General features: G+C 43.2%; 2 long non-coding RNA genes across 2 annotated transcripts in view; one reads left to right on the top strand and one right to left on the bottom strand.

The window, feature by feature from the left end:
• The window catches only part of LOC115075914, a 163,017-nt gene that overhangs the window by 133,048 nt on the left and 3,054 nt on the right, over nucleotides 1-26,915 (top strand). The gene's annotated exons all lie outside the window — the stretch shown is intronic.
• On the bottom strand, nucleotides 6,430-10,967 carry LOC115075915. Its single transcript, XR_003852641.1, has 3 exons — nucleotides 10,835-10,967; nucleotides 6,805-7,050; nucleotides 6,430-6,586 (listed from the first exon to the last, which is right to left on the bottom strand). It is a non-coding gene; the product is annotated as an uncharacterized LOC115075915 (long non-coding RNA).

Consider the following 26,915-nt stretch of genomic DNA (forward strand, 5'->3'; position numbering starts at 1 on the left):
ATTCACAACTACCCTAGATGTCTTCCCTGGATTTTTGCCCCCTCTCAGCTTCCTTAACCCTGGAGAATGGCACCAAGGCTCCTTCCAGAAACCTGAAATCATGGGTCCTACATCCAGCCACCAGGTGTTGCCATTCCATGATGGCCAAGATTCACTCTCCTCGGGGGTAGTGAATGCTACCTCGGCAGACTTCTCCCAGGAATCAAACCAGGTCATCTTCTCTGAGCCACTGGCCCAACTCCTGAGCCCAATCCTGAGATCTCCAAACTGGTCATGGCTGGTGTTCCCATCTGCAGTGTATATGTTACGGTACCAATTAGGATTTATGCTCTCCGGGTCTCTTCAGTTTGCAACAAAAAGTGACATGTCCCACTCTGACAGCAGACCTCTCTTCTGTGACCGTAATGTTAAGTGATGCAGCATCACAGTAATAGCAACACCTTTGTTTGACACGCAAAATATTTGGCTTTCTGGTTTTGTTATAAAAGTGAGAAAGCATAGAAAGCAAAATAACTAGATTGAGAATGTGAGTCATGCTGGAGGAGGAGAGCACAAGACAGGTGAATAATTACAATTTCAGGCAGCAGCTTTGTGCTGCATATTGCATAATATCATACAATCTCTAATGTTCTGATGGACAGAGGCTCACCAAGAACTGGATGGTCCCTGTAATCGCACGCGTAGAGTTTTCTTCCTGAGCTGTCAGAGTGTTTCTTATCTATGTTTTGCTTTAGAAGTGCAAATATTCCTTTGAAAATTACCTCCATATGTTCAGTTTTAAAATGTATGCTCATAAATCCATATGCACAAGTTACACCATGCTAGGAACAGGTGAAACTTTGTGCAAGGAAGTTTCTACGCGTACTTTTCCGGAAGTTTGAAAGTGAAAGTAAGTCCTTTTACTTTGAAAAATTTTGGACAGTCTGCTGGGGAAAAAGAACCCATAGACCGACTAAGTTTGGAAACATCTTCAACAGTGCAGTCACACTACCGAATACTTAGTACTTAATAACTTTAGGACAGCTCTTTGAGTCGAAGAAACTTAGCTGGCTAGGTCATCCAGCTGATTCTGAATATCAGCTAACTCAGCTCCTCCCAGTTACATCCCTGAACTGCCCCAACTTATCCAGCTAAATTCTAGCCGCCTAACATATTAGCTGGCTACGATGTAGCTGGATAAAGGCTGAATATAGCCGGGTAAGTCATTTAGACGAACAACTGTTAATTTATCCATCTGAATGAGTTTTGAATATGGGCCTCAAAGTTCCTTAATGTTTTTCATGTCTTTTTTAATCCAGTTAAAATCACAAACGTATACTTCCCTTCATGAGATAATATATGCACATCGCCTGTCATGGATCTAGGGTTTGTAAATGCATCATTCTTTCACCTGCCGGCCATCACATTGCAATAAAGATTACTTTTAAGTCGGCACAGTGCACTGATAATTCCACTGCAAATCAAACAACAAGAACATTTAAAAACCCAAGCATCGAGTCAGAGATGGACATATTTTTTTAGTTATTCATAGAAATGAAGGGAACCCAGCCAGGGCTGAAGAGCACCACTGCAGCCTCTGAGGACGTGGATAGATCTGGCCCCCCTTCCCCCTGAGGATTATATTGTAGGGACCATTTGCGTAACACGAGAAGAAGAGATATGGCTCAGGTACCCAGGGAGATGGGCTGCTATGTGGGAGGAAGGCTGACAGGATATCAGGAATCTGGTCTGCTTTATACGGGAGAGTCTGTGGCTTCCTGTCTATATGTTAGATTATTGTGTTTTATTTTATTTGAATGGTCTGTCAGATGGATATATGTACGAAGTCATTTTTATTTTATTTTCATATCAGTTTTGTTCTGCTTTAAGCAATCTCTTTGAGACACGGATAGCGGCAAGAAATGTTATAAATAAATATATGTTTTATATAGAAACAAATAATAAGCCTGGCGTAGTGTAATTTACAGGTCTTTTTCATTACTGAAGCAATAGTCATACATAAAACTATTCTTCATTATCTCCTCCATCTAACAAAGCTGCTGCAGTCATTTAAATGAATCACATTGTCTGCTTTTTGCAGAGCCTTACGCTGCCATGGTAATCTTCAGGGCTGTTCCCTATTAATGCTTATCTTGCCAGAGGAAGGTAATTCCACAAACTGGCGCATTACTCATCACGTCAATAGCTAGTCAGTGGAAGGTGGAGATTCCCAGTGCACAGGGCAGTGAAAGCACCAACATGCTTGGTGCCTGCTTAGGGGGCTCTTATAAAATCACATCATTTTCAATGCAGACTTAGCGTGGCACAGGCTTGCACGTTTACATCTTCTAGACAGAGAGTAGGGCTAAATGTCCATGCAAACATTTTTGCACATGCTTTCAAACATCGAAAGTATGCACAGAAATTATTTCCTGCCCGCAAGAGGCCCGCTTTACAGTGCGTGTAAAAATATGTGTGCAATCCCTGCTGCGCACACTTATATGCGTGCAAATCCCAGGGTCATTTTCATAAATCCCTTTCACTCACAGAACTGCTTTTGAAAATTACACCCAAAGAGAATAACTGGTGCATTGAATTGTCCCTGTTTGCTCAGATACTGGATTAAATGAAGGTATGAGAAAGAAAGACTGAAAACCAGAAGGCCTACAAAATTCGATGTGTGAGCATGTCATTTCCAGCACTGTGTGCTGGGAGTTAGACTAAGCCCGGGTTTTGCGTGGGGAAGATGTAAAAAGATCAAAGCCGAGTGACAAGTAGGTCATGCAGTCTACTGCACAGCCCCTGCTGATGCTGGCTGCCCAAGGAGGCAGGAAAATAGATTGAAAAGTCGTGCTACCCAATCCCTTTAAAATGCAAGAATTCAATAGAAATCCTGTTAACCACTACAAAATTGTCTGTAGATTAATGGAAGTCATTTCCACCTTCCTCAATCTTCTTCCTCTAAGAGTGAAACCACATATGTTGTGAATTATACCTAAGACTTCTTATTTTAGGTGTTCATAATTTCTAGATTTCTTTGTTTATTTTTTAGCTGCTTTAGAGTTTTAGGTATTTTCCCTCCCAGCAGCAGATCTCCAGCACCTTTCACCTCTTGTTCATTCCATCCTAGTATCGTCAGCCCCAGTGCATGCCTTCAGGAACAGCTGTCCAGCCCGAGATGAGTGAAGGCCCACTGTGCAGTGAGAAGCTAACGTGCACAGACAAAGTAGATCATCATACCCTTAATATCACTTATTAACAGATGGCCTTAGGTGTATACATGAATAATATGATTCATAAACACACTCTGCATGATAGAGAGCAATTCATGTTGGTTGATGTTCTAGAGAGCGTCAGTCAGTGTGTATGGAAGAGTTTTTAATAAGCAGTATGGCACTGGCCCCATGGGCTAGCACTGTGAGCTGTCATGCAGGAGACCTGCGTACACTTCTTGACCTTTAGGCCACTTGTAGCAACAGTATTGGAAACTAGTGTGGTGACATCTACTGGTCAGCTCTACTGTGCAGTGGTGGCAGGTTTTACTGACAAGATGAAGCAGTGCCCTGTGATTTGTCACATTATATTGTCATTTTATTTCAATGACATACTGCACGGACCTACCAGGCAACATCACAGTATGCTCCACAGTCATTTCTAAGTTACCTTGTGCTCCTGTTAAACCTGTTTCTGGAGGTGTGACCTGTCTTTGCTCAGAGGATTGACTCTGGAGTACGTAAGCCTAGGCTGGGGCAGTAGATAGGATAAAAGTGGTAAAATGCTATGTTTCTATATGAGACCCCTGCTGCCTCAGTTTCAACTTCCCCATAAGCAATGTAATGTGTGGATTGCAGCAAACTCTGCTTTAGATGAAAGTTTGAGAGAAGGAGGAAGATAGTCAGACCAAAATCCCTGTCCTACAACATATATACACAAATTCACACATACACAGATACCTAATCTATCAAAATGTGGTTAGGAAGATAAGGATATTACGTGGACATAGGCTGTGATTGTAGAATTAAACTACTGGCAGCTGAGTCCGTCTGGCACGGATGTGTTTACATTTTGAAATGACAATAAAACACACACAAAATAAGTTGTTTCATTTCCTATTGCTTCAAAACGAAATAATTAAAAAAAACCCAACCCTAACAAAATGTTGTTTTGTTTTGTTTCATTTCATTTCATCTTTCATTTTAGTGCATGTTATTTTCAAAGAGCACATGCTAAAGTAGAACATGAGATAAAGTAAAAATAAAGAACATTAAAACAATATGAAATGTCTCCCAAAATGAGATGAAATTAAATGAAACTAAAAGTTTTGGTGCTCGTACTTCTCTCTGCTAGGCTACAAGTACAGCAGCAACTTTCACACTTAGCCAAGTCTGTCTGGCAGGCTGGGATTTTTTCTGCAATAGCTTTGTGGTCTGGAGGGGAATGGCTTGTGGGGTAACTTAGGGGTCTTTCATGCACATCTACCCAAGGTACAGGCGTGGGGAACCCCCTCTCTCCTAACGCGCGCACCCAATTTAATATTTAAATCAGCTGCCACGGTAAAAAAGGAGGCGCTCGGGGAAATTGTGCGACTCCAGCTCTGGGCAGGCGTTAATTTTTGAGGGTAAAAATGTGCGTGTCGGGCACACATTTTTATTTTTTTAATTGGGGGAGAATAGTTAATAGCCTCATCGATATGCATTTGCATATGATGAGCGCTATTAGATTCGTGGGGGGGTGTTTTGATGCGTTAATCCCCTTTTAGCATAAGGGGGTTGTGGACGCGCGTCCAACCCTGGGTTAAACAGTGCGTTCGGCTGAGCTTCGCCCTGATAGTGCAGTGATAAGAAGGGAGATGGCAAACGTTGTCCTGGATAGGTTGAGTTATCTTACAAGTAGGGGAATGCAGGGGACTTTTTTGTTTTGATTACATTTTGTCAGTAGGTGATGGAGGGATTTCATTATGTTGTTTTATTTGTTTTATTTCCTTTTGTTTCATGTTTAAAATAAAATGGGAATAACAGCCACAGCTCTGGGGCCCCCCTCCGTCATCACAAACATCAAAGACCTACCGGACCTTTTCCCCAGTCCCTCATCCATCCAGATGGTCCCACCCCACCCATACACACCCACAGGGCAGGGTCATCTGGGAACTGATCCTGCCCCGGGAATAAGCTAGGGATGTGTCCCCCTCCCCCATACACACCCACAGGGCAGGGTCATCTGGGAACTGATCCTGCCCCGGGAATAAGCTAGGGATGTGTCCCCCTCCCCCATACACACCCACAGGGCAGGGGCATCTGGGAACTGATCCTGCCCCGGGAATAAGCTAGGGATGCGTCCAGGGGAATGGAAGCACTTTGTTTTGTTTTACTTTTTAGAATTACAATTTTTGTGATAGGGGAGGACCCTGGGTCCAGCTGCTACTTCCTTTTTTTTTTTTTAAGTTGAAATGAAACAGAAAACAAACGAAATTGAATTTGGTTTTCTTTAGCTTTGTTTTCAAAACGAAAAGAAATGAAACAAATTTCCTTGTTTTGTTTCAGACAAAAGCAGAGCTGGGATTTATCCTTAATGGTGCAGGCAGGAATAACTGAGCAGACTGGATGGACCAGTTGCTCTTTTACTATCAGAGCCTACGGTGTTCCCATGTTATCCCATGTTTTATTGAGAAGGGCTGACCAGGACTGCCGGCCCTGTATCACTGTCACAATGAGCATGGGGTTCAGGAAAGGAAGACAATCTCCCTGCACTTCTCCTTTTCCTTCTCTATGGCTCCTTTTCTTTCATGCATTGCTGAGATATTCTTTTCCATCCTGTGCTTAATTATTATTAAGAACAAATTTCAGGAACACGATGCTTCTCAATTCTTGCAACACTTCTTAGAATTATTAGCCAATTAGTAAAGCCGAGGGTGAAATTTACACAGCTCTAGTGGAAATTAAAACTGAATGTTAACAAGTGCCAGGCAGGTTTCAATCAAACATAAGAAGGAAGAGATGGCAGAGAGAAGGGACGGGTAGAATTTAATGTTAGTCTGTTTTGTTTTTTCTTGCATCTGGAGATAGTAAGAGAAGGCTCCAAACCGATACCTGCATAAAATTCTGCTGTGTAAACTCTAAAAATGTTATCGTTGCTGATGGAGGTTGGGCACATCTGTCTGATTCCACAAAGACACGTAGAGGATAACTTTGAAATGACTCCACGTGGCCCCATACACGTACATATATGTATGTATATGGGGCCACGTATATGTATGTGTATGGGGCTACTCTGCACAGCCATACGTTTATGGCTGTGCAGAGTATTTTGTAAACTGCACATATCAGGTACTTGCAGATTATAAAATATGTATGACTACCCACATGTGAATAACTGCAATGCATAGAAAGCGCATACTTTTATTACCTATTTCATAAACACACGTGTAAATTTTACACATGAACAAAATCTAACTTACTCGCGTAAAACCCTGCTTTATATGCAGAAGTCGGTATATTTTCCTGCGCATCATTGAAATCATCAGTTTGCTGGTACCTCCACGAGTTCATCCAGTCCTCCTCCATATCATCAAGGTCTTCCTAGTTATTTACCCTGAACTCCCCTACCCACCCTATAGGAGATAACAGATTAGCACAAGGTAATTAGTAAGTGTAAAATTATGCAAATAAATTTCCACATGTACTCGCATAAATATCTTATAAAATAACAACTAACATGCATAACATGTAGCCCCTCCCTGTAACATCCCTGGACCACCCTTTTTTGGTGCATGTAAATATGTGTGAAAGCAAAAATACTCATATTTTATGTCGAGTACAAGCTACTTACATGCGTACAAGCAAATTTTGCACGTGTAACTGCTTTGAGCCTGCAGTCTTTAGCGATTTGTTTGTAAATAGGTGGTATTCTCCTCAATCCTCCGAATCTAGCACAGAGGCCCAGGCAGGGAAGCTCACATTCTGGAGATGCTTCAGCTTCCTGACTATGGGATGATATTTCAAGGACTGCTGAGTAGAGATGGGCGGTGCAGGGTCTAACCCCCTTTTCAGTAGGTTTGCAATCTGTGCTGGAAAACTATAATTGTCAGGGATGAATGAACAAAGTCGTACAATAAGTAAATCTTTCTGTGGTAAGCAAATATATTTGAAAGTGCTTTTATACTGCTTATTTTGAACACACAATGCTAATCAGTGTACAGAACAATACATTATTAATACAGAGCATATTTCACAATAATTGCAGCATAAAACAATCAAAATATTAAATGAAAGAGTGTAAATAATAGCAGGACCGACTCAAGGGAAGGCTATCTGAAAATAGTGAGCCTTTAGCTTTTTTCTAAAAAAGTTTCATATCTGTAATGTCCCCTAACTCCTGTGCCAGCTCATTCCACAGGCTAGAGCCCCAGTACAAGTTATTTTAAGCTGGCCTGTTTTAATAGTGAGTCCCTGGTCAGCTGACCTTAGGGCTCTAATGGCAGCATATCTTTTTAACTTGCTAACTAAAGAGCTAGGTGCGTCCTCCTGAAGAGCTTTAAAAACTATGGTCATCAACTTGAACCTAATCCACTGCTCCATGGGAAGCCAGTGAAGCTGTCTTAGTACAGGAAATATGTGTGCTCTGTATGGACAGGAAGGTACCAAGCAGGCTGCAGCATTTTGCAAAAGCTGCAATGCCCATATCATGTGTTTGGAATCCATGCTAAAACAGAGGATAGTGCAGTTTTTAGAATCCAATAGGTTGCAAGATCCAAGGCAGCATGTTTTTAGGTAGATCTTGTCAGATGAATCTAGCCAACTTCTTTGATCGGGTAGCCAGAGAGCTAGATCAGGGGAGAGTGCTAGATGTAGTATACTTGGATTTCAGTAAGGCCTTTGACATGGTTCCACTTAGTTGACATAAATAAATTGAGCACCTTTGGGATGGACCTTAAAGTGACTGGGTTAGAAACTGGTCAATTGAGAGATGAAAAAAGGTAATAGTAAATGGAGTTCACTCTGAGGAGAGGAATGTTACAAGTGGCAATCAGCAGGGATCGGTCCTTGGACCATTTCTTTTCAACATTTTCATGAGTGATATTGCAAAAGGATTATCGGGAAAGGTTTGTTGTTTTGTTGATGATACCAATATCCGCAACAGGTCAAGAAGTTATGAAAAACATGAGAAGGGATCCAGCAAAGCTTGAGGAATAGTCTAGAGTCTGGCAGCTCAGATTTGATGCTACAGGATATGGAGTTATATATTTAGGATGCAAAACCTCAAGGGGGTGAAATGCTTCTAATCACAAAAGAAGAGCTGGATCTGGAGATAATCTTATCTGATGATCTCAAGGCAACCAAATAAGTGGATACGGCAACAGCAAAAGCAAGAAAGGTGCTTGGGTGCATAGGAAGAAGAGGGGTCAGCAAAAAAAAAAAAAGGAGGTGATATTACCCCTGTAAAAGTGCCTGGTGAGATCTCATTTGGAACACTGCGTACAATACTGGCGACCGCATCTTTAAAAGAATATAAACCGGGTGGAATTGGGCCAGAGGATGGCTACTGAAACGTAGGGATGTGCAACCAAAAAATATTTGTTTTTATTTTTATTATTTGTTTTGTTCTTTTTCATCGGTTCATTTTTGTTCTAGTGTGTACTAAATTTCATTAGTGCTTAATAACTTGATTTAGTGTGCTCTGAAATGAAAACAAACAAACAAAATGTACATGCCTACTAAAATGACAAGCGGTCTTCATTGTAAAACTTATGGGGATAGACTTTAAGATCTAAACATGTAAACCCTGGAGAAAAGACAGAATAGGGGGGATATGATAAGAGACTTTCAAATACTTCCAAGGTTTCCATGCACAGAAGGGGAGCCTCTTCCAAAGGACAGGAGGTTCTAGAACAAAGGGGGTCATGAGATGAGATTGACAGGGGGAAGACTCAGAAGTAATGCATGAAACAGCTTCCCTGTGGAGGTGGTGGAGACAAGGTCAGTCTGCACTGGATGGAGTTTTGTAGGAAGTTGTGGAAAGTAAGATTTTTAAATAAACAAATAAGTATCTGAATTCAAGCAAGCATGGGATACACCCAGGGGATTTCTGAGGGAGGGGCAGGGATTGTGGAACTGAATAATTGGTGTGGATGGCAGATTAGATAGGCCATATGGTCCTTTTCTGCCATGTTCTATGTAAAAAAACCCAGGTCTAACTTCCCAGACCAGGGCAACCTCTTTCGTTACTTGTAAACCGGACTGATTTGTATTGCATACAGGAATTCCGGTATATAAAAATTTAAAATAAATAAATAAATCATATTTCTGTCTTTGTAGTCCAAAGAACCCCTGACTTAGGGAAAAGAGATGCAAAGCCTTCTCACCAAAGGACTGCAGTTTGTCTCTTTTCCTCTGTGGCACCTCACAATGTCCAGAAAAATCTCTCGTAAAGCTAATCCATCTCAGGGCAGGATCTAAAGCTGAGCTGAGGATGTGAGTTGCTCTTATTTGAGTAGAGCAAGATCAAAGCGTATCCAGTTTGTGATGGGACAAAAGTGCTCACCCATCTTTACTACAAAATGGTGACAGATGGTTGCATGACCTGTTTTATATTCTCTGTTATTTTAATTCACAGCAGTGTGGGGTTCTAATGTCTCTACAGAAACAATAGACTATGATCTTTCCCCTTCCCCAATGATTTGGAATGAAAATTAAAAACGTAGGGCTGAATGGAGATATCCTGACATTGATGGCGTATAACACAGACACTATACAAACCCCACAAGAACATATAGTCAGATATTTCCAAAAGCAGTTAGTTGTATTATGGGTTACTGCTTCTAGAAAAGCTACCATAGTCAATGGCACTAAAGAAAGATGCAACCAAGATCTCATGTAAATGAGCTAAATGCCACTTTCAGATACCCCCAGGGTACAGCCTACCCTCCCAACTTTGGGTGCCTTCAGGTATGAAAGGCTCCAGATTCTTCCCAAACCTTGATCTTCCATATATAAGTGCATAGTCCTAACCTCTGGGCCTTTGGCTGAGCCTCACACAATTTACCACTTTAGCATGCTAAAAATGACCAGCTGTATGGGCAGAAGGGTCGTCTTGTCAGACAAATCTAATCAATTTCTTTGGGTTTAATGCAAGCTCTCGTGCCTGCATAGAAGGGGATACAGAGCTCCCTTTGTCACGCTGGTATTTTGGTTCTGCTTTTGTCTGCAGAGCAGCACTGAGCCAGGTTTGGAGGGGCGGAATGCAAAGGAAACTGTATTAATTAACCATGATATGCACATTCAGCTCTCCAAGGAATGTGCAACCCACTGTTTGACACAACAAGCTCGACAGGCTGTGGTACCCAGTAGCTTAGGATAAAATGTGCCTTATCTGCATTCATCTGGAAGAAAAAAGTGAAGCCCTAATATATCCTATCTATTAACGGTGTCTTCCAGCTACAAAAAATAATCTTATATCAACAGGAAAGTTCATTGCTAGTAGTGTGAACCTGTATCTGCATTTTGACATTTAGTCACATTTACTTGGCTTATATCACATGAAAAAATCCTCTGCATCACTGAAGAGTCATTTTAGAAATCACTAAGAAATAGCTATTGATTCTCCTGTTATAGGCATAGGAATGACCTGGTTTTAGGCACGCAAGTTTAATATCCCTTTTTTTTTACCAAATTGTCCAATTTTGTCTCATGTATCACGTTAGTTAGAGCTGGTCTGCTGTATTTTAAGTACTACTCTATAGCTGTGGAAAGGTCATATTATCTGCTATTACCTTCCAACAAGCATCAGTTAACACACTAATTGTCATCAATAGGATGCTCTTAGGCTCAAAACACAAAGACTTTGCCCATGACCGGCTTACCTTGTGCTGTAATGCTCTCCCATAAATACATTCATACTTTATATGTTCTAGATGTGTGCACATTGTTCAATGTCCTTACAACCGGATCCTCTTTTGCTTGCTACTGTGGCCTTGCGGGTAGCATAAATCCTTATTTATTAACTCACACAACACAGCTGTTCAGTTCTGGACGTGCCTCGGAAAAAGCTCGTGACTAAGATGAATATCTGTGGTAAAACTGTGTATCAAAAATAGAAAATGGGGGGAGGGGAAGAAGGGTTGCCTGAAACCGTGTTTAGTACATTTAATTGACTTTAAGAATTGATTGGCTGTTGGCAGGAAATGAAACCCAGGACAGTTTAGATAAGAATACACGGATCCCAGCCAATAGAAGCACAAGCGTTGAATCAAAGGATAATTAAGACTCATACATCAAATTCAATACAGATCTGCTCATAATGCCATAAAGGGTTAAGTCACTACGTTAAATTACTTTGTCTGCTGGATTAATCAGTGAGTTTAGTTAAAAGCTTTCAGTTCATGAGCCCGGAAGACAATCAGACTATAGATCCAATAGATTGTCCTTGTTATGAGCTTCAATCAATCCACTGAGCAGCTTTCTTAAGCTAATCAACGACTTTGGCTGAGTTTTAATTTTATATTTATCACACTGGAGACTGAGTCCTAGTAGCTGTATTAGTTCTGTGTGATACCTTTAATTGATTAATTCATTAATTAATTAATGGCTATTTGATATTCCACTTTTTACCAAGGAAGGCCTCAAGGTGGCTTACAACAAATTTAATATCAGAGACAATAACCATTTTTAATTTGCTATAGACTTGACTCCACTTAAGAATTATCCAAAGATGCCATTGTACACAGGCTTTTAAAACTAAGCAACTTCACTTTCAAATGAGGAACAGTCCTTGGGGAATTATTCCTCCAAACATCTAGATAATTCTAAATGCAGAGGCTGTTTTTATTATCATTTGTTTCATTTCAAAATGCAGCTAAACTTCTTTGCCTGACAACATGGCTGCAGTGTTTTCCTGGGTGCTGGGTCTTCTCTCTCTACCCTGCACAATGAAAACTGCTTTTGAACCACTTAAAGTCCAAATGGACTGGTAATTGGGTCATCAGTGGTGCAGATGGTAACTTAATTTATAAACGGTGGTTGGTCATTTGTAGCTCTCATCAACTCAACCCTACCTCACTCAGCCCCTTTGAAAAAGTATTTCATTGTTCCTTGAGAGAAGGCAGACTGCAGAGCCCTGATTATGCTATACTATGTCTGGGATTCATGGGACTGGGTCTTGAGGAAATGCTAATGATATCAGGATATGTCATAGCCATGTTGCTGGTACAGTGCGGGTCAGAGCAATGCCTATCTCCGTGGGTATGAAGTACCTACAGACTTTGCACCAGTGCCGGCAGTCATAAAATCACCCCCAGTGAGGGGGTGACAACTCCTGCATGCGCTGATGGGGAAAGCTTTTAAACTTGGCAGCAAAAAGCACTCGCTCACCAAGAGCCTGCATCAGCAGAGCAAGGCGAGAAACTGCTCAGCTTTTTCTCTGAGGAGGAGTGGATGCAAGGAGCCACTCTAATGGGTCACGTGGCTCATCTCATGCCGGCTCACAGAATGCTTTCGCACAAGAGCTTTCGCACAAGGGCTGATGCAGGCCATTTTCCCTTTGGCCGAAACGTGCCAAATTTTGCTTCGCTTTTTCCATTACTCCGTGTGTCTTGAATAAGGCTCTTTAACATATGTATTGTGAGTTCTAGAAACACTTGATTAAATTAATTAACATTATTTCATGCACCCATTATGTATGTAGGATCCTGTTCACCAGTCGGGGTGTATTTTAATTAAGTATCAGCATATTCTATTTGATTACAGCCTCCGCAGGTCCTACTATTTTGTACTTCTATTTTGAGGCTTTGGTTTGGTCGCCTTATCATTTGCAGTTATATATACATGGTGCTGTATTCAGTGCTCGTACAAAATAAAGACTTGCTGCTGATATGGGGAAGGGTCCACAAAAAGCCACAGCCAGGAGTCATCCAGAAAAGCAGGAAGTCAGGAGTCTGGGAACCAGAAGAAGGAGCCAGCAGGAGAGATGGGACTGATGCAGGCAACTGAGCGTAATCAGTCCTGACAAAGACCAATTAGGTTTGTCGGATGTGATTATGCACATTTGCCTAGGTCAGAGCAGTATAATGAGAGGCAAGCAATCTGATTACCAGGACCTTAGGGGAGGAAATGTACCATGCTGCCTGGTCCTTCTGTCTGCTATAAGATATATACTTGCATGCCATAAATAATCTAATATTATATATTTATCAATAAAGTATTTAGTATCTAGCAGAGTATGAACCTGATCAGAAACGTAGATATAGATGTACCTATGGTTTACAGCATATGATATTTAGGCTGCAGTACAGAGAGTCATTTATATATAGGAAAGTATATACAGGAATACAACATGGTGCAGAGTAGCAGACGGGGGAGTTCTGGAACGAGCACCATTTTGAAGAATGGCGAGTCCAGAGGATGCCGCCGAGTGCCCGCAGAAACCTGGGAGAAGACCATACAACAAATAAAGCTGCCATGGATGGCATGAAACAGCACACAGTGCAATACATTCAGTAATGGTAGGATATTTCTTCTTTTTATTTTGTTATAAAGTGTCTTTATCCAATCTGCAAATAGTACAGTTGAGCTTATCCGCTTCAGAATTCTTCATAAAGAACCATCAACCTCTTCTGAGGGTGGTTGTTTGAGGCGGTGCTAGGGTCAGATTTACATTTGGGGCCAAAAAGAGGACAAAACAGAAAATGCCTGTGGTATCTTATTACTGCAACTTCTGTTTGCTTAAAAATTGCACAGAATAAATCTTGTATGCAAAAGCGTGTGCTTTGTGCAGAATTATGATTTTTTTGCTTACCCAAATTTTTGCCCTATCTGAAGTTAACAGGAAAGGCCACATTAGAAAACTTTCTCAGCAGACTGATATCCAGGCCTTCTGCCCTATGTTTGCTCAAAACTGAAACCTAGCTCTTTACATTTAATAGTAATTTGGTAGAATACGAGCTGATCAATGATTTCATAAGGGGTGAATTTTCAAAGCCATTTATGTGCATAAAACCCATGTTTTTTTTTTAACATAAATGGCTTTTTATAAAATGTCCCAGTAGTTGGCACATAAAAGAAAGTGCAGAAACGGATTTCACGCTTATGTACAGAAAAAAGAGGCGTTCCAGAGGGGCCACATTCAGGTGGAGTTTCAATTTTAAAAAACATGAGCGTAAATTGACCCATACAAGTTGTGTGCTGCAAAGAGCAGCTGTAACTTTGCGTGGGTGGGTTTGTGCACATAACTGCATATAATTTTGAAAAAAAAACCCTATGCGCACAGCTGCCATAAGTTACCCGTGATGTTACAAAATTCGCCTCTCTAAATCCACTACTTTCTGACTTTGAAACCCATTGACTACATACAAACAAGAATTCATTCTTTGTGACACAAGAAGGAGAAGGGGCTTGGTATGCGTTTATTTCTAAGGGTATGTGTGGCTGAATGGGGGTTGGGATGGGGGGGGTGTGGCTGGGGGGGTGAGGGTATGTGGTGCTAGGAGTAGTGGAGGCGGGTTTATGTTACTAGAGGGGGAATGGCTGAGGAGAGCAGGAAAGCATGTGCTGGGGGAGGTGCATGTGTTGAGGGAGGTAGCTAATGTATGGCTGAATGCATCTCTCTCCTTCCCATTGCATTCCCCCTCCCTTCGCTCTCCCTTCCCTCCCTTCTTCTCACTGCTACATTCCTCTATGGCATCCCATCTTTGAGCCAGCGGGGCTGGGCTCCCTGTCAGCCCACTCCTAAGTGGTTCCCCTCTTCAGTCAGTAGGGCTTGGCCTCCCTGCTGGCTTGCTCAGTGATGTCATCCAACAGGTGCCCTTCTCACCTGAGGGCAGCGACCAAATGACATCATTGGTGCTCCCCCAGAGTAAATCTATTTTCAGGGTTCTTTGAAAAACCATCGGGAGTATTTTATTGGAGTTGTTCCGTTCAAAGCAAAAACCAGAAGCCCCACTTATAATTCATTAATTTACCTTCAAAGCACAGTTTATTGATCAAGACCTGAAATTATATTGAAAAGATCTAAAAAAATCGAAAGAAAAATGTTACTTAAATTGTTATTCACCTCCCCCCCCCCCCCCCCCCCCCCTGTAGATTGTTTAAATGTAATCTCAGGTCAGGATCAGTAAACCCAGCCTGACAGTAAATATCTGGCTTAGGGCCAGGGTTTACAATCATAACCTGAGATTGCCAGCATCTTTGTGCTCCAGCAGAGCTGGAGCACAAAGTTGAGGAACAGGATTAGCACCTTTTGCACCAGCTCTCTACAGCCGAAGACTTCCCATGCTTTTAGATCCTCTCGTGCAGGATCTCAGCAGCCATCTCTCAGAGCAGTGCTCCCGCCACCTATTCACAAGAGCATGTGGTAGCTTCAACCTAGTTCAGACCTGGCCCTTACAATCCCTTCCCTAGTGAGCCAGTGAGAGCAGAGCTGAAGAGATTGATTCTGGGAGCTCCAGAAGGTCATGTGGCAAGCAACAGGAGTATTTGGAGCTGTCAGAAAGCATTTTTTAATGACTATTAGACTAAACCCAGATAGAATGAGCAAGGCTGATAAATAGAGTCATCACGGAAATAGCCTGTGTGTTTGCATTCACTGTTTTGCTGCCCTGACCTAAGCACACCCCTAGGAATGCCTTTTTTTACTCAGCTGAAAGACCACGTGTTGTCTGATCCAGACTAAGTGAGGCGGGGGGGGGGGGGGGGATGTATTAGAATATAGAGAAAGAGGATATGAAGACATTTCAGTGTTACGCAGAGGGATAGGTAGCCAATGTAAAATGGATGATGCCAAGTGATATATAAGAATCTATTGTGCTTGACATTGCCAAGTTATATATAGGATTCTGTTATTCTTAAATAAAAAGAAAACATTACGGTTGCCTACTAAGATAACATTGCTTTGTATATAGTGAAAAGAATGATAGTTAGACATAAGAAAGCAGCTTTACCTAGACAAACCAGAAGAGACATTATAGTTAAGAGATAACAAATCATTTTGCTACCACAGTAACGACCCGATTTTAAACGGGACATGCATGTAAAAATGGAGGGGTTACACATGTGGCCCGGCCTTGCACATGCTGCATGCGTTTTCAGAAAGGCCCAGCCACATGCGTAAACCCCGCTACGTGCCGGGGGATGGGCTGAGACAGCGCCATTAGCCATTGTCCGGGGAAGCGCACATTGGCAGCTGGCCGGCACTCGGAGTCTACTACTGCTCTGAAGAAGCAGTAAGGTAAAAAAATAAAAAAAATTCTAATAGGGAAGGGGGTAGGGTCGTGGAGGAGAGGAGAAAAGGTTAGAAAGGTTAGATAGGGGTATAGGGAAGTTCTCTCCCAGTCCGCTCCTGAATTAGAGCGGACTGGGAGGGAACTAGGGCAGCCCTTCTCATGTTGCTGTGCATTGCGGGCCACCCACTCATGTGCACGTGGATTTCAAAATTCAGTGCATCCATGTGCGCATGCCAGGAACTGTGCATAGGTTTTAAAATCGACCTCTAAGCGACGATGCTAAGAATGTGTACGTGACTTTTACCACTTAACATATATACATAATAACATAGTAATGTCGGCAGAAATGGACCAAATAGTTCCAGCAAGCTTTCTATGGTAGTATATCTGTCATGCAGGTTATCCCCATGTTTCTCTTCAGAGTAGTAACTGCCACTCTGTGCAGTTATCCCCAAGCCTTATGATAATCTATAAAAATATTTACTGCTAGCAACACTTTTACTGGGTGATGAGCTTCCTTGAAAATTCAGACAGTGCTGCTTGATGTGCTTTGCTTATGGACTTGGCCGTAGAAGCAGTCCTGGGCCTTTTCCCTTATGTCTTTGTATTCGTATCCTAGACCATAAAAGTCAGGGCCCATGTTGGTTCATCTGAATCCAATTCCTCTTCCTCCCCTGGTTGAGGTGGTGGCGGCAAGTCAGATCCATTTTAGGGAACATAAATAGAAGGTGATTGTAACACAAAAGCGGAATAGATAAACAAGACCCTGAACAGATCTGAATCCATTGCTGTGTCTTCATACTCAGGGGAGCTAATGCTCTACTCTCTGCAGAGACTGACGGAGACTGGAACAGGAGACTGGAACTCACCTGATAGTTCACTTGAACACTCAGTTGCGTGATCACTGACGACGTATCCTTGTCAATAATCACTTTCTGTCTTGCACTATCTTGTTTTCCCACTCTTAGGACCATGCTCATATTGCATTTATTATAACCACTGCTTTTATTTGAATACATACATATATGTATATTCAGCACCATGGGCCAGATCTTAAAAGATATGCGCGGGCGTAGATTTGTTCGCGCAACCCGGCACGAACAAATCTACGCCTGATTTTATAACATGCGTGCGCTGCCACGCGCATGTTATAAAATCAGGGGTCGGCAAGGTGCACAAGTGTGCACCCCCTTGTGCGCGCTAAGCCCTAAGGGAGCCCCGATGGCTTTCCCAGTTCCTTCCGCCACCCCCCACCTTCCCTTCCCTTCCCCTACCTAACCCGCCCCCCAGCCCTACCTAAACCCCCATCCTGACCTTTGTTGCGCACCATTCCCCGGCACGGCCGCAACAAAGGAGACCTTGGTCCTGCCCCTGTCACGCCCCGGACCCACCCCCTTCCCGCCCCTTTTTCAAAGCCCCGGGACATACGCGCATCCCGGGGCTTGCACACGCCGCCGAGCCTATGCAAGATAGGCTCGGCAGGGGCAGCTTAGGGCAGCTTTTCGGGGTTTACGTGCATAACCCTTTGAAAATCTGCCCCATATGTGTGCATCTGTCTTATTTCTGCCAAATTATATCTGGCAGCACCAGAGAAAAATTGTTACGGGGAGCAGTGTTCAGACAGGCCACGTTTCCTGGGAAATTTGTCCTCCATGCTATGGAATCTGAATAGGGAGGGCAATTTGCAAAATAATTTGCCTGAGTAACTAAGCTGCTGCGCAGGTAAATTCCCCTTGTTGCGACCGTCGCTGCCCAACGTCTCCATTCCGCCCACTTTACCTCTTTGGCGACTCCCTCTTTGGTTGATGGAAGTTTGGCTGCCACGGCGTCATTTTGCCGACCTCCTCCGGCGTTCCCGGACCGGCTAGACGCTGCCTTCCGCCATGTTCTCCTGAGGCCTAAGGGCGCGCTCGCAGCACAACCCCAACTCAAGTACCAGCAGTGGCGCGAACCTCAGGGGCGTCCCCCTGAGATGACATCATCATCACCGGATATTGAAGGTCTCTTATTTTGCTAGCTAATCGAGTTAGCAAAGGGTTTCCTACCCAGCTGCCTCCAGGTATTGCTGCGGATGGGATTCGCTCTCCGCTTACCTTGCTACTCTGCCTCCTCGGACTTTACCAGGGGTACCCGCTCCTCAGGGGCCTTGCTCTCTCTTTTGCTTTTCAGATCGCAGTCTGGAACCGGTACTCGCTCCTCGAGGGCCCACGTTCCCGGACCTGCTACTGAATATAACTTCTGCCAGGAAGTCACCGCTGCCTACAACACCAGTGAGTTACCATCTCTCTCTCAGAGCTTTCCCTGGAACCAGGTACTCGCTCCTCGCTCCTCGAGGGCCTTCTTCATTCCAGCTCCTGGGCTGTTCCAGGAGACTATTGTGTGAATGTTACCATCAAGGAAGATGGTGTGTGGAAGATGATTTGTATTTTAGCTCAAGCTCATGCCTTCAAAAGGAAACTCATGCCAGAGTTTCCTTTTGAAGATTAGCTTGCAGGTCTGTAAACTACCCAGTCTGTTTAAAAATCAAGCAGCTGGAAGATAGGAGCACCATGACTGATCACATGTGACTGACTACTGGTTGTGATTTTGCCTACCTGGCAAAATAAGTAGAACAGGTTGAAAAAATATACAAATAGAAAAAAGTCTAAATGGCCAGTAGAGAAGCGGTGCTGATACAACACATACCCCTGAGGGATTATCACCTGGTTACCTCCTGTGTACTGCACATCATTTCCTCCCACAATCCACCTGAAACACACCAAAGCTGGTCCATTATTTTCAAGCACAGAGGCCAAACATGGCTATGTTAATTGCAGGCAAATGAATTTGGAGATAAATTTAGTGCAATTACACAGCCATTTTCACAGAAAACTACACCTTGCAATAAGCACATTTGATGATTTAACATGTTTGTGAAGACTGGTGCACCTTTAGATTGGGAGTCCTCTGGAGTCCGGGGAATACCTACAGTACTCAGCTGTAACTTGCCTTGAGCTACCACTGAAAAGGCATGAGCTAAAGCTAAAATACAAATCATCTTCCACACACCATCCCCAAAGGAAACATAATCCAAGACGGTTATCACAGGTGGGCATTAGGGAAATGGTACCCGGGCCAGGATCACTACGCCTAGCATCTTCTTTATGAACTGTATCTCATCTTGATGGGGCTGTTTATGCATGAGCAGCCACCAGGAGAGTGATGAGGCTGAGCATGAGCTATTCATGGTGCTAACCCTTATTTATTTATATATATTTATATGCCACCGCCACCAGAGCGCACAGCGGCTCACAAGATAAGCATACACAATAAGATACATTATTAAAATGACAGAGTCAATATGCATCATACATCTCTCCAGTCCCATTGCTTAGGAGAGAAGCTTGTTCATCCTTACGTGGTTTTAATTACATCTACAACTTAATAGGTGTATCTATTTTCCTTGCAGTAAGAAGTTTGGTGTCATCACATCACCAGTGAATTCCAATCTGCAGTTCGTAAGAGCACATTAATGAGCCTGACGAGCTACTCTCCCAGCACTTAGAGCTCTTCTGATAGCTTCTGAATTGTGATGTATCAATTACAAGCTATTCTCAAAGTAAACGACGGCGAGGAGAAGCTAAATTACTTACCACTTTCCCCACTCAAAGGACAGAGTAAGGCCTTCATTAAATAAAGATCTCATTCCGTAGACAAAGAATGGGGGGAAAGCCCTTTCAGCCTTGTTTCCTCATGCAATGACTTCTTGACTTGCAGTGTCTGTCCGTCCATTTATATGCGCATGTGTACGGATGAAATGGAGAAACAGAGGGACACATGGGCAAACATGGAGAAAGCAAAGCAGGGAAGCTCTCCTGAGTGAGCATCACGCTGCCATTCACTGTCCCCTCTCCTGCCCTCGTCCCCACAGAGACTGTCCGGGCAATGGCGATGGCCCTTTCAGGCCCGGTGGCACTGGATGGGCCATGCAGCTGTGGGGAGCTCCCCGGCTTGTCTGAATATGGCCCTCGGAAGACGAAGCCCAAACATTTACTTCAGCTTTGCTCGTGTGCAACAAAATGACTCCAGATTTATCAATGAAAACTTCTTGGTACTTTCAATAGGAAAAATGCCAGGTGAACCTGGGGAAAGTGTTTTCTACATCTGCTCCTAAATATATTGAAAGTAATTGTACATTTCTGACTCTGATCCCATTGCATCTGAGTCTTTAGTGCATGTTCAGTGACACCTCCGGCTCATGATTTACTTCAATAGGATGAGCATTTGTTTTCAAACAAAATGAAAAATGCAACGAATAACTTGTGTTTTGTTTCATTTCGTTTATAAATTAAATAAAAAAAAAAAACTGTCAATTTTTTCACTGACATTTATTTCCAGAAAGTCAGTGAAAGAAAGCCACCATAATTTTTAAATTTAATACCCCCCCCCCGCCCCCACACACACACCCGGCTTCCCACCCTCCACACAGGCAATAGCTGACTCCACCCGTCAGGTCCTAGTAGTCTGAATGAGGCAGAAGCAATCCCCTGTTGCCCCACCAGGTCTTGTCTGCAGAATGGCTCCAGCTGATGTCATTTTGTTGTAGACAAAGCAACTGTCCCTGGAAGAAGTTAGAGGAGTCCGGGGGAGGCCCACAGGAGGTGGCAGACAGACCAGACTGGGGGGGGAGGAGGACATGGGAGAAAAACACAGGGACTTTTTAAAAATGGCAGCTGGGCACAAAACGAAAGAAAAGAAAAGCGAATGACATTCATTTTTTTCTTTCATTTTGTCATGAAAACAAAACAACATAAAAAATGTTGTTGACATCCCTAATTACAATGATACCACCCAAATCTGTAAAACATCAGCAAGAAAAATTTCAGCTCTCCCCCATTCCACCCCAAACTCTCCTAGAGGACTATGAATCTTTAAATCCTTCAATACAACTCATACACTTAACCGAAAGGCCTCAGCCACACCTATCCTGCTGATCAAGGACACTCCCACAGGGTAAACCCCTTCAGAGGCGAAACACCATCCTCGGTGGGCTGTCTCTTAAGGCGCAGCTGTCTGATGTCATCATGCAGTTGGAGCCAGGGATGCCGGTCTCCCGTGATGGCATGAGAGAGACCAGGGGACCAGAACTAGCAAGCTTGGCAGCACTGCTTATGTAGATGGAGAGTCTCCCTAAATTATATTTCATAATTACCCCCAACTGTAGAATATGGCCTGGGGGATATCCACTGCCAGCACACAGAATAACACAGATTGCTCCCTCACTGAGCTCACCCTGCAGAACTGATGTTTACAGATGTTACACTCATCTGAGTCCGCTAAGGCCTAGCTTCTGATTACATAAGTAACTCTTGGGAAGGGGGTTGCCCTTATAGCGCCATCTTGTGGTTTCCAAAAGATTATCACGGGTGTGATTCCTAACAGAGAGGCATCCTGCAGCCTCGGTCAGTGGGAGATGGGATGTGGGAGAAAACAGTAAAATAAATACAAATATAAGTCATGCAAAGTGGATCCCCGATGAGAGTCAGGTGGGAAATAGTCAAGAGAGGTCAGGGGAGGCAGACAGAGGCATGCAGTTCAAGAAGTAGACTCAATTGAAGGTCTGCAGTGCTGTTTGTGAGCTTCATAATAACTGCTGTCAAAATCTGATAGCCTAGCAGCTTTTTCCACTCCATATTTCTTAATATTGTCCTTCAGCAGGGGTCCAGAAGCATCGTTAAGCGAGGTATTCTCTCTGGAAATCCGGGCTAACACTTGCTGAGTAAGCCATTTCTGGCAAATAGCTTTTTCTGCTAAGCCTCTGGCTGGAGCAGGCATCTGCTCCTTGTCACCTCAGCGTTACAGGAATAACTAAATTACCTTGCAGTCCTCTCTGGCAGTCTCCTGGAGGGGGCCTGGGTGCAGGAGAGTCGCAGCAGTTTGCTTCCCCACAAAGGGGAGAGACTGCTAAAGCTGGGGAGAGGGTGGAAATGCTCCACTGAGGAGGAGGAGAAGGAGCATCGGTGCAGAAGGGGGAACAGCGAGAAGGCACTGAAGGAATTGCACGTGAAACTGATGATTATAGTCACTTTATTATCTAATACAATGGAAGGTTTCATTCGTTCCTTATTTATTTAAGAGGTGTAGCGTGAGTGTCTGCTATTAGCAAACAGCAGGATCCCTCTCTCTCTAACGCACTTAAAGATAGTGTTAAATTGACTAACGTTACATTACTCAATTATGCAACATCTTTTAATACCAGAGATGGACTCCATCATTAAGAGGGTGGTGTTTTGAATCAGGAGGCTTTCACTTATTCATTTTTAGCCGCTGTTTGATAGGAAGAGAGGTTTATTAGGGCGCGCTGATGTCTCTGTATGTGTGCCCCCCCCTTACATCTTTTAAATGGCTGGACTGAACCACATTTGGTTGGAGTACAGCTGTGCTTTTGTTTTAAATGAATGCACATTATCTAACAAAAAAAAGTCACTTTTTGGTTTGTTATGAATGGAACAAACTGAAACTTGACTGACTTGAAAATATGCAAACATTTTTCTGATATTTTTGGTTCATTTAAGAAAACAAGACCCTCCCAGGCATCTCCAGCACCTCTCCCACAGGGTCCCCCCTGGTCCTCACAGACGGTGCGCGGGTGCCCATGTACGCACGCTCGTCGGCCTGCGCCCAGGGACACGGCCATTTCATAACATATGCAGGTATATGCACGCATGTTATAAAATAGCCTGACTGTGCACACGTGTGCAAGCGATTTTAAGTGGATGCACACAATGCCGCCTCTGCCGTGAAAGTGGGGGGATTTTAAAAGACGCCGATGCCATTACCGTTTTTACCAGCTCATTCCCAGTTCGCCCAGGTAAGTGACAGGACTTCCAAACTGCCCCACTTTAATAGCCTCCCCTCTCCCCTCTTAGCCCCTCCCTTTAAAACCCCGCTGATCTGCCTAAATCTTTTTGTTTTACTACTTACGCGCCATCCGTAGCAGAAGTGTAAACTTACGTGGCAGGGGACCCTTGTCGCGCAGATTTCAAAGTGAAATCCCCAAACGCCCACACCCCACCCCTTTTTCATAACTTTTCATTTGTGCGCGTACACAGGTGGCTTTTAAAATCCGCTCGCTGCACACCGGCCCGACTTGTGCTTCTATCTCCCGGTGTTGGCGCCTGCGAGCTTTTAAAATTCACCTTTATTTCTTTCCGCAGGGTCTTCAATGTGGAAAGGGACAGGAGCAATCTTCCGTCTCTCATGCTCCATTGGGTCCCTGAGGCCAGTGCCATTTTGATTTCCAGCTGTACAACCAGCCAATAAAATGGCACCAGCTGGCCCTTAACTGGCGCCGTTTTGTTTTACAGCCATATGCTTTCACACCCAAAACCAAAGCAAGGATGAGAAGGGGCAAAAGAAAACATGTGAGTCAGAGATCCCACACTCACATTGCAAGACCATTATGTACCAAATAAGCAACTTTAACAAGAGTCCAAATGGCCTTATGAGCAGCGAAAAACAGGGATTGGGTCATTGAGGCAGAGGAGGACACCCAAATGGCCTTACCCCAAAATTTATGCCACAAACTTGAGTCCAACTCCATATCAAGGTCCTTTTCCTAGACCTGTGACCTAATATTGAATTGAAGAAGTTTATATAAACAAGTAACTTGCTGATTAGAAGAGATACTTATAAAAATAAAGTTTGCTTATTTTGATAAAAGGTAATCAATGTCCAGGTGAGGTAAATGGCTCTCCAAATGAGTGTTCTTTCTCTCCGGGCTTCTGGCAAAATCCTAACTCCCTTTACATGAGAGTTTAGTAATCCCCTATGACGGGCCCAGTCTGCAAGAGATTCCCTTTGAATTTTCCTAGTCCTACCTGGATCCAGCAGACTTCACACAGTGATCCAACCTGTGCCTGTGTCCCATTCAAAAATCCTGCAGAGGGTCTTCCTTTGATGCTCCTCAGCCCCTTGTGGTGTTTCTTCTTCTGAGCCTCCCAGAAAGGAAGGCATTAAATCCACTCCTCACCTTAAATAGGGTATCTCAATATCCAACATCCAATATCTGCTGGATCCACTGTCCCTGCAGCCCTTCATTAACCTTTGAAGAGTACGGACAGGGCTCAGTGATCTGGCCTTTGGATCCAGGGGGGATCTTTCCTCAGAGCTCCAAGCTGTAACCCAGGCAAAATCGTCCTTAACACAATCCAAATCCTTTTGATTCTCTCTGTTTCTCACTATTGATACATAAGCTGGCAGGGAATGCACAGGCAGGTGTCTCCCAAAAGTATTTGGGGGTGAAGCTGTAGGCATCACCACAAGGAACAAGGAAAGGGACCCATCACCAAAAGGGCTCCTCTCTCCTCAACTCCTCCTGAATCTAGGCCCAGTCCCTAGTTGTATCCAGGGTCCACCCACTAAGCTATCTCATAGCGGAAGAGCTGTAACATGGTATTCCCTCTAGCTAGTTGCTCTTCCACAGGGACTAGATGACATCTAGTGGTCAACCCGCAGGGGTGCACATGCCCAAGCATCCAGACACCCCTCACATACCAGGCTTTCCAACAAATCGTCTTGTTGTTGATTCTGAATTTAGGATTATACCAAATGGGAGTTCCCTTGGAGGATTAACACATTGTTTTAAAAAAAAGCAATGGCATCTAGTGTTGCCTGCAGGCTCAAAAGTCTTATGCCAGGGGAAAAGACCTATCTACAAGAAGATGTAGCAGAAAAGGATCCACCAATTGAAGCCAGGTAGGTAAGTGGTGCTGTTTCAATATTCAAGTCTGAAGGCATCGTCAGCTGCTCTAATTTGAATGTGCATAATGCTGCCTCCCAACCAAAATCTACAGACCAGTCCTTTTTCACCTGTGCTAGTCAATTAGCAAGTGTAAAATTGCAAGAATAAGTTTGATACTTTATGTGCATAAATTGCTTATAAAATGACAACTTCTGCATGTACCTCTTGCTCTGGGTCACCCCTAGACCGCCCCCTTTTTTATACCAGCAAAATGAATGCATGAAACACAAATACTTCTTTACTTTTGAGGTTTATAAAATAGCATACACGCGATTACATGATTAAACGCTATTTTTCCATGCATAACGCCTTTGAAAATTTACTCAAGAAGGAGCGTTTTCACAAAGCCACATATTTACAGGTAGTCCCCCTTTGAAAATTATCTAACGTGGATGTGCGTTCAAGAACTCACCTGCTTTCCCCCTCCTACTTCTGCAGGAGTTATGCGGCCATGGAATAGACACACATAGTTTTATCCCCTTCCCAAATTATAATCCTGGGAGCAGCTAATTACGACCATCAACTAAGAGGCTATATTTAGCTGCTCTGTCGGAGGCAATTTTCTAACAAGGGATCTAGTCTCCTAATTCTGGTAAAGCGGCTAGATCCCTTTTGAAAATTGCTTATCACAGAATGTAAACACAGAAGGTGAAGTTATCAGCTCAGTTTTTCATAGACAAATATTTTATCTTTTTTTTCAGATAATGAATTTTTAGTAAGCCTAAATTGTGCATAAAATGTAAGTTAACAAAGGGCCAAACAGAAGCATGGAGTTACGCTAAGTTTTAAAATGCGTGCTCCTTTTCTTTTATAACTGTACATGAAATTGTTTTCATAGGGGTCATGTAGTAATGCTATTACTTATCATCCGAAATGCCAAACTGGCAGATTCGTTTCTGAGAAACTTCATTGAATTTTGCAATATAACAAAGATGTTATTTTCACTTACGATTTTTCCCCGATCAGAGTTTTGCAAACCCGAGATTGCAATCACAAAAAATCCCACCCTCCCAGTAATCCTCAGCCTGGAGATGGAGATTTCAGTTCTGCTGATAAACCAAACTTTTCTTGCCCACTGCTAGCCTTTCCTGGAGCATTATGGGATTTGGCTTACCATCAAGTCTCCGGGGCACAGAAGGAGCTGTATCTGCAGTGGAGGCCACTGGGGCATTAGAAAAGCACCGAAACAGATGAGAAGAGAGAGGCGTCATTCACAAAATGCCAGGGATCTATTTTAGATGGGATACAAAAAAGAAACCGTTTTGTGAGACCTTCCCTCTGAGTCAATCAGATCTTCAGTAAACCTTAGAAATGTGGATTTAAATTGCTTTGCAAATGGAGAGTGAGTTACTAGCCAGGATAGATTGAGTGTATTACATATTTCAGTGATCACAATAATGGACTTGCTCAAGGGAGTACTCAGTGTAATTTACCAAAAAGCTGACTTGCCTTGCAAGACTTGTGTTCATTCTCTGACCTGAGGACGTTAGAGCTCCGGATCCTGAACACGGTAGCAGGGTGGGGACCAGGGGAGGCAGAGGGTGGGACTCGTTTATCTTGTGCGGGAGTTTGGGCCTGGGAGATATGTGGCTCAGCACATGAAGGCAACGACATCACTGGTGTAAATCATATTATATTGACATCAAGCAAATGAAAAACCTTAATTTCCCAGAAGGGCATGCATATTTAAAAATATCCATCATCGTGCATAATATATGGGTAATCCGAACGGTAATTCTCTTGGGGTTTGTTTTTTTTTTTGTAAATTTTGTTTTATAAATCTGTTCCTGTTGTTCACTGAAGCATCTCATGCACGGGTGCATGCGCACATGCAAACACACGGTTAATCCTTCTAGTAAAGTCTTCTTTCACTGTCAGTCCCGTTCATGGATTTGATTCTCAGACTCATCATTTTGAGGATGATTTAAGGAAACACTGTTAGCACAA

The sequence above is a fragment of the Rhinatrema bivittatum genome, chromosome 14 (assembly GCF_901001135.1).
Source record: "Rhinatrema bivittatum chromosome 14, aRhiBiv1.1, whole genome shotgun sequence".
NCBI lineage: Eukaryota > Metazoa > Chordata > Amphibia > Gymnophiona > Rhinatrematidae > Rhinatrema > Rhinatrema bivittatum.